Source organism: Piliocolobus tephrosceles, chromosome 3, assembly GCF_002776525.5.
Source record: "Piliocolobus tephrosceles isolate RC106 chromosome 3, ASM277652v3, whole genome shotgun sequence".
Taxonomy (NCBI): Eukaryota; Metazoa; Chordata; class Mammalia; order Primates; family Cercopithecidae; genus Piliocolobus; species Piliocolobus tephrosceles.
In genome coordinates this window covers 12,474,106-12,482,755 of record NC_045436.1, presented here as the reverse complement: position 1 = coordinate 12,482,755, position 8,650 = coordinate 12,474,106, and the positions used below count along the sequence as shown (strand labels likewise).

The 8,650-nt window shown below is 39.3% G+C and overlaps 1 long non-coding RNA gene across 5 annotated transcripts in view; it reads right to left on the bottom strand.

Moving 5' to 3' along the window:
- Positions 1 to 971: 971 nt before the first annotated feature.
- LOC111552569 overlaps positions 972 to 8,650 on the bottom strand; it is a 42,326-nt gene continuing 34,647 nt past the window's right edge. For 3 of the 5 annotated variants that reach the window (XR_002734670.1, XR_002734669.1, XR_002734672.1), the window contains 2 exons: positions 3,480 to 3,606; positions 972 to 1,222 (listed from right to left, as the gene is read on the bottom strand). This is a non-coding gene — a long non-coding RNA (uncharacterized LOC111552569). The remainder of the gene's footprint in view (positions 1,223 to 3,479; positions 3,607 to 8,650) is intronic. The other 2 variants (XR_002734671.1, XR_002734673.1) reach the window with 2 other exon arrangements.

The window sequence follows — 8,650 nt, the reverse complement described above, 5'->3', positions numbered from 1 at the left end:
GAATCACGTAGAATGTAGCTACAGCTTCTGCTTCTTAGATTGTAGAATAACTCTCTTTCTCGTTGCTCTTGTGTTGTAAATGACTAGGAGAGACCAGAGACCACACCTCTTCCTCTTCTAATCCCTTACTTTTGTTACAGATTAACTGCCTCCTTTACTGTCTGCACCTAATTCAGACCAGATCATGCAAAAGACCCCATGACTGTCACATGTTCAGTGTGGAAATCAAATATAACTTTCCTGAAAGTAAAAGACCACCTCAACCAATCAGATCATATAAGGCATTAAGCCTTATAGTCAAAGATGTTGAAATTCTGTTAAGCTTCCCTAAGTGTTATCTATATAGATGACCCCCAAAATTCCACATTTTGGAAAGCTGATTTCCATTTTTTGGAATCCTTGCTTCCCCGATGGCCATCCTCAAGCTTAGTGCTTGAATAACCTCTACAATTAATAATATTTTCTGAATCTCATTATTTACGGTTGTCAATACTGAACACACAAATGCATAAGCACACCCACACACACTTCTTAATCAGGTAAGAAAATTAAATTGATTTTTCATGGTTGAATTCACTCTGCTCTCCAAGTGGTTACCTTTCTCATATAAATTCGAACCAAAATGGCGATGTCCAAGATTGTGTAGTGCCAGGTTATACTAATCCCTGTCTGGATAATACTATAACCAATCAGGACTCCAAGTAATTGAGTTTCTCATTTAAAAACAAAACTTCAATAATTTCATTGAACTCATTATAATAGATCTAAAAACTGAATGAATCAGTATATTTTAGCAGAAAGTATCAGCATACAGAATTAACAATAGCCTGAAGCATAAAGACATGATTTTTTTAATCTTATCACAAGTGTAATGGCCCAATGGGTTCACCTTGCCCACTGCCTAGACAGAGCCAATTTATCAAGACAGGGAAATTGCAATAGAGAAAAAATAATTCATGCAGAGCCAGCTGTGCAGGAAACTGAAGTCTTATTATTACTCAAATCAGTCTCCCTATGGGTTCGGGGGATCAGGGTTTTTAAGGACAACTTGGTGGGTGGGGGGAAGCCAATGAGACAGGCATGCTGATTGGTCAAGTCAGAGATGCTTCTTGTGCTTAGTTCCTAAGTGGGGGCCACAGGATCAGATGAGCCAGTTCATCGATCTTGGTGGTGCCAGCTGATCCATCAGTTGCAGGGTCTGCAAAATATCTCAAGCACTGATCTTACAAGCAGGTTAAGGAGGGTCAGAATCTTGTAGCCTCCAGCTGCATGACACTTAAACTGTAATTTCTAATCTTGTGGCTAATATGTTCAACCTACAATGGCAGTCAAGTCCCCAGGCAAGTAGGGGATTTCCCTTGGTAAAGGCCTGTTATCATCTTTGTTTTAAACTATAAACCAAGTTCCTCCAGAAGTTAGTTCAGCCTATGCCCAGGAAAGAACAAGAATAGCTTGGAAATTAGAAGCAAGATGCAGTTGGTTAGGTCAAATCTCTTTCACTGTCTTAGTTACAATTTTGCAATGGTGGTTTCATAAGCAGGCTAGAGATAAGTGGTTATGATATAGAAGGGCTGGGCTCCCAGCTAAACCCCACCCTTAAGCCTGGAACTGCAGCCCTAAGTGAAAATAGCCAACTCCATTTTTCCACCAAAATGTTGTTGGTTTTCTTTTTGGTCTGCCCTACCCCTATCCTGTGCCCATAAGAAGACTTCAGCTGGCAGAGCAACACAAGCAGCTGAGGATGAGGGAAACAAGTGGCTGAGTGTCAAGCTGAGAAGCAAGCAGAGAAGCAAATGAGCTTCAGAGACTACAGATAGATGCAGCTAACTTCAGATGGTGCAGCTTCAGGGAAAGATGACCTTCTTCCCACACCATCCCCTTTCCAACTTTCCATTCTGCTGAGAGCCACTTCCATCACCCAGTAAAATCCTCTGCATACACTACCCTTCAATCCATTCATGTAACCTGATTCTTCCTGGACACTGGACAACAACCTGGGTGCTGACAGGGCAGGGGCTGCGACATTGCTGTGGGGCCTGCACAGAGCCTGCTGCTGTCAGAGAGGACCAACTGGCCGGTTCCAGCGTTCATTTGCTTTGGTCCCACACTCAGTTGCTTGCATGCTCCCTCTTGCAAGGAGTGGCCAGCAGCGGACTGAGTGAAATGAGTCATCCAGTTCCCACCCATGAAGAGGGTCAAGGTCAAGGAAACAATCTCATGTCAGTTGTAGGGTCAATTCAACACCACAACAGTGACGGACTGTTAGCTCAACATCACTTTGAATCATTTTGGCTTTCTTTCTTGGTCAAAAGAAGACTGCCAAAGAGGCAAAACACAACCTCACATAACTAAATCCCAAGCAAGAAAGAACTGTTGAAAGAAAAACCTTAGACAAATAAAATTTAACAGAGTTGAACTGAGCAAAGAACAAGTCATGAATTGGGCATCCTCCTGAGCCAGAGTAGACTCAGAGACTCCAGCACAAGCATGTGGTGACATAAGACTTATGGACAGAAGGAGAGTGACCTACAGAAAATGGAAGTGAGGTACAGAAACAGCCAGGTGGGTTACAGCTTAGCATTTGCCTTATTTAAAAATGGTTTAAACAGTTGCCCCCGTATGATTAGCCAGAACCCAGTGACTGGCACAAGAGTAGATTTAAGTCCATTTACACCTCTATTTAGGTAATAGTTCACTATGTACAGAGAAAGCTTTAGGTTCAATTTAAAATATGTAAAGAGGCAACTTTAGACTAAACTTCATTTAACAGAATGGAGTGGAAGCAAACGCATATATTCCTTTATATATGTTTGCCTTTAAAAGAGTAGTGAAATCCTTCTCAGAAATCTATGTATATGTAATCTATAATATATTACATATACATATGTGTATGAATAACATAGATAAATAATATATTTGTACATATATGTGTATATAATATATTATATTATGACATATTATATAAATAATATTATATATTATTTATATAATATATAAATATAAAATTATTTAATATATAAAATATATAATATATATAAAAATTATATAAATAATACGTCATAATATAATATATTATATATACATATATGTACAAATATATTATTTATCTATGTTATTCATACACATATGTATATGTAATATATTATAATATATAATATATATTATATATTATAAAATATGTATCCTGAAACCTAATATCATGAGTTTTAAAACAGTAGTTGTCAAAAGAAAAAAATCTGTATACTAAACATAATAGAACCCAAGATTGTCTGCTGTAAGTAAATTTCATCCAATTCTTAATGTAAGAGATTAACATTTTATTATGGGAATTTCAACACCTTTAGAGGGATTTTGTAAAATTAGTATGGAAAACAGACAATCTTTAGGGGGAAAAAAAAGCATTTAATCTGAATCCATCTGACTGTGCCAGTGTTTGAGGAGTATTTGAGCCCAATTTAAAAAGTCTTTACCAGTCTTACCTAGAATACCTCCTTGTACTTAAGAGATATTCTCAATCCACTGCCTTGAGGCCATCAGAGGATCCTTCAGTTGCTTGTTCTTTTCTTCTTTTTCATGTTGACTAAAGAGGCACACTAAGCAGTCCTTCTAAGCAAAACGAAACAAAACAACAAAAAATAATCACCAAGGCATTTCTGAAAAAGAATCAAACTGTCCTTTGGAAAACTGAAATTGCACTTGGGAACTGCATGTTTCTGTCTTTAAATGTAGTCAACAAAACTGTTGCTCTCTTAGAAATGGTTTGTTTGTGATAAGTGAGCTTTCTTTCCGTAGATGAGGTCCCCAGAGTGAGTTTCTGTCACCAACATTTCCCTTCCTTGGACTTGAGAAATTACAGTCTGCAGATAACATACTTGCCTAAGCAGCACAAAAATGTTCCTGACTGCGAGGAACTTCTGAACAGCTTTGGGAAACAGGATTCCACGAAACTCCCTGGGGAATGCCCCGGAATGTTTATGGGGACCTAAACCTCTGCAGATGCACATTAAAATTTGCAGCAGGTTTCTCAATGGGCCTTTCTGGTGTTTTTGTGCTGAGGAAGTTTAAGTCTGTCTTATGGTTCTAAATATCATAAAAGTGCTAAAGTATGAAGTGTTTATCATAAAATCTTCTGAACAAACATGATTTGATAGATCAGCTCTAAAAACGTGGACAACTTTAATAGAAGCAGCAGGATGGAGTCACTGAAAAGATTAGGGCTCTCCAGTCAGAAGATCTGCTTTACATCTTGGTGCTGTTGCTTATCATCTCTGTGACCTTGTGCAATAATCCTTTAATTAATCTTTCTTTCCTCATCTGTCTCATAGGAATAATGTGAATATGATAGTGCTTTCATTCATTTTGTCATGAAGTGAATATTTGTTGAATCAGGCATTAGGTGTATGTGTCAGGCTCTAAACTGAAAAGGAGCAGAGACTCCCTCTTAGGGGCCTGCACCTCTCCACACCCAAGCATGGAAATAAAGGGAAATCTTGAGCTCCTTCAAGGGAATTTCAGGTGCCTAGCTAGCCCTGAGAAATAAATAATCAACTTGAAAAGCAAGAAAGTAATAGTAGCCTAAAACAACAGCCAAGAAAGCTTCAATCATGGGATGTTTGGTTCTCCTACAGAACTATGTTTGGTTCTCCTACAGAAACTAAGGATAACAACGTATGTCTCTGAGTTGTTTTCCAGAAACCCGGACCCCCACCAAATGAACCTGCTGGCATGTAGACCTCAAATAAGAAGGAACTGAAGTCTGAACTCTGACCACTGTTCTTTGTTTTACATTTCATTCTGAGGGGCCAGGAGGGAGTCACATCCAGGAGCCAGAGCTAACATTCCAATCTGCTGACCCCAAATTTTTAAAGAAGGTTTTTCTTACTTATCTAATTGCAAATTAGAACATCTTTGAATCTATTTATGATACGTAAGCCCTCTCTCCCTTAAAGCTATCCATCTTTTTAAGGCCAAAACCAATGCAAATGTATTGACATACCATGGTGCCTGTAACTTCTGCTTTCCTAAAATTTGCCCCTGCCTTTAAAAACTCTTACCTGCAATCCATCAACGAGGCTGGGACTTAAGTGTGAACGGTCTAGTCCTCATTGCTTGCCGCCCTACAAATAAACACCTTCCTTTCTACCAATGCAAACTGTGGTGTGGATATCTGGTCTTACTGTGCTGGACAAGAGGACCCCAGTTTGGTTCTGTAACAAGACTAGCTGCTGGGATACACAATAGGAAGACAGCCATAGTCCAGTCTTGTGAAAATAGAAGTGCCTAGGAAACTGTAATCTACACATGCTGGTTACCATGATAAGAAAAACAATTTAATGGGCTGGGTGCGGTGGCTCACGCTGATAACCTCAGCACTTTGGGAGACCGAGGTGGGTGGATCACGAGGTCAGGAGTTTGAGACCAGCCTGGCCAACATGGTGAAATCCTCTACTAAAAATACACAAATTAGCCAGGTGTGGTGGCACATGCCTGTAGTCCCAACTTCTTGGGAGGCTGAGGCAGGAGAATTGCTTGAATCCGGGAGGAGATTGCGGTGAGCCAAATCACACCACTGTACTCCAGCCTGGAGACAGAGCAAGACTCCATCTCAAAAAAAAAAAAAAAAGAAGAAGAAGAAAAATGATGTAGTGTATTTGAGGTACATAGCAATAACCAATTCCTTTTCCAGTAATAAATAACAAATAAAAGTCACAACTTGACATTGAAGTGATTTTAAAAAATGCATATCCACACCAGTTTAGAGTTTTGCGTTAATACATGAGGTCCCTCATATAAAGCAAAATTCCAAGAGGTAATACAGAAATCAACTTGGCTTCTCCTGCCAGACTGATCATTCCTTCCTAGTTTTGGTTACTGATTATATCACTGAAAAGTCAGTTAAGACACTGCTCTTACTAGCAGTGAAACTTGGATACGGCTTAAAAAGCTGCAATTCAATAAAGCATTAAATTAGACTGCTGATGAGGTATATTCAAGGAGACAATTTATCAATATTTATTAATCCTATCTCAAAATAAAAAAAAATATGTTTCTACCAAAAAACTTAAGGACATCTTTCATCTACTAAAGAAAGAGTGCAGATATTTTTAAACACTAATTTTAATGTATAGGTTATTTTTCAAAAAACAGGTAAATACTACAGAATCCATTATCAAAACTAAACTTCATACTTTAAAAACTATCATAGAATTTCAGAATTGAATTTGACCTTAAAGGTCACCTTTTAGAAAGGGTAATAGAATTGAATTTGACTTTAAAAATCACTTTTTAGAAATAGGAAATAAAGGAAAGGGTGTAGTGACTCACGTCTGTAATCCCAGCACTTTGGGTGGCTGAGGCGGGTGGATCACAAGATCAGGAGATCAAGATCATCCTGGCCAACATGGTGAAACCCCGTCTCTACTAAAAATACAAAAATTAGCCGGGCACAATGGTGCGCGCCTGTAATCCCAGCTGATCAGGAGGCTGAGGCGGGAGAATCGCTTGAATCCTGTAGGCAGAGGTTGCAGTGAGCCAAGATTGCACCACTGCACTCCAGCCTGGGCAATAGAGTGAGACTCAATCTCAAAAAAAAAAAAAAAAGAAAGAAAGAAAGAAAAGGAAAGAAAAAAAAAGAAAGGGAAATAAAAGAAGAAAAAAGTAAAATTTTTGTATAAATACACATAGCTTTTTAGTTTTCTTTTCTTTTTCTTTTTTTCTTTTCTTTTTTTTTTTTTTTTTGAGACAGTCTCTTTCTGTCATCCAGGCTAGAGTACAAATGGTCTGATCATGGTTCACTGCAGCCTCAACCTCTTGGGCTCAATCAATTCTCTCACCTCAGACTCCTGAAAAGCTGGGACTACAGGTGCACACCAGTATGCCTGAATAATTTTAAAATATTTTGTAGAGGCGGGTCCCACTATGCTGTCAAGGCAGATTTTGAACTCCTGACCTCAAGTGATTCTCCTGCCTCAGCTTCCCAAAGTGCTGAGATTACAGGCATGAGCCACTGTGCCTGGCCACACACAGCTGTTTAATGGCAAACTATGGGTCTGAACATGATCACATGTTAATTCAAGTCATTTTTTTCTATAAATGATTTATTTTGGTTTATAAATAACATAACATAAAACAGAATATGAAAAACATGACTGCAATGAAATAGCCTACTGAAAAGCTTTGAAATTAGTAATGAAAATTAATAAAAATACTTTTTTGTTTCTGTTATAATCCTCTTTCATTTGTTAGTTGATTCAATACTTTTATTTTGAATAACTACTAGTATTAATCTCTGTACATACCAAAATAAATAAGGCACACTGCTGTTTTTCTAGGATCACCCAATGTGGAAATAAATAAGCACAAAATCAGACAATATAAAAAAGGATAATAAGGACTTCATTGCCTTTAGAAACCATTACAAAGTCAGAGGAATAGCAAAACCCATGAATCATGCTCCATATGCTACCAGTTTACACCATGGAGAAAGGAAGAGATGGGATTAACTGGGCAGCCCCTGCATACAGCTGGTGAAACTGGATTAGTTTAGCATGGGCAGTAGGTGAAGATCAATAGAGCAGATTCAAGGATGACAATATTAGTTTCCTTGTCATAACATGGAAGTAATGCCTATCTCATAAGGTGGTTATAAGGAATAAAAAAGGGGCTAGGAGCAGTGGCTCATGCCTGTATTCCTAGCACTTTGGGAAGGCAAGGCAGGCAGCTCACTTGAGCCCAGGAGTTCAGACCAGCCTGGATAGCAAGGTGAAACCCTGTCTCTACTAAAAATACAAAAATTAGCAGGCGTGGTGGCACAGGCCTGTCATCCCAGCTACTCAGGAGGCTGAGGTACAAGAATTGCTTGAACCTGGGAGGCAGAGTTTTCAGTGAGCTGAGATCACACCACTGCATTCCAACCTGGGTGACAGAGTGGGGCTCTATCTCAAAATAAATAAATAAATAAAAATTAAAAAGGAAACAATACAGACATGAGTCAGGGAAATACTCGGTAGAAGAGGTCCACTCTCAAACCTGGACCTATGGCCCTAAATGAGAACATGCATTCCTATTTTCCCGCCTAAATGTTGCCTTTTCCAAAACCACTCTGGCCCATCATGACCCCCATCCTGTACCATAAAAACCCCAAGCTCCACTGGCAGAGGAGCAGAGCAGAGCAGCAACAAAGGAGAGAAGAGAAGCAGCAACTGGATGTTGGAGAAAAGCAGCTTTACTTCAGAGGAATGGCTTGATGGAGGGACTTTGGAGAAGAGCTCAACTGGGGAAGGCCGACCTACAGGGGAAGATTGTCTTCCCAATCCATCCCCCTTCCAGCTCCCCTGCCCATTGACAGCCACTTCCACTGCTCAATTAAAATCCTCCATATACACCACCCTTCAATTTGTTCATGTTACCTGATTCTTCCTGGACACGAGACAAGAAATCAGGTACTAAGAGGGCAGGTTATAAAAGGCTATCACTTTGACCCTTCACTGAGCTGGTTAACACTTAGCTGTCTGTGGATGGCAAATGCTGAAAGAGCACTGATTGTAACATATGCTCTCTGGGGTTCTGGGGGTCGCAGACACCCCCTCTCAAACAGCAGAACTAAAAGAGCATTGTAACACGCCTGGACACTGCTGCAGGGCCCACACAG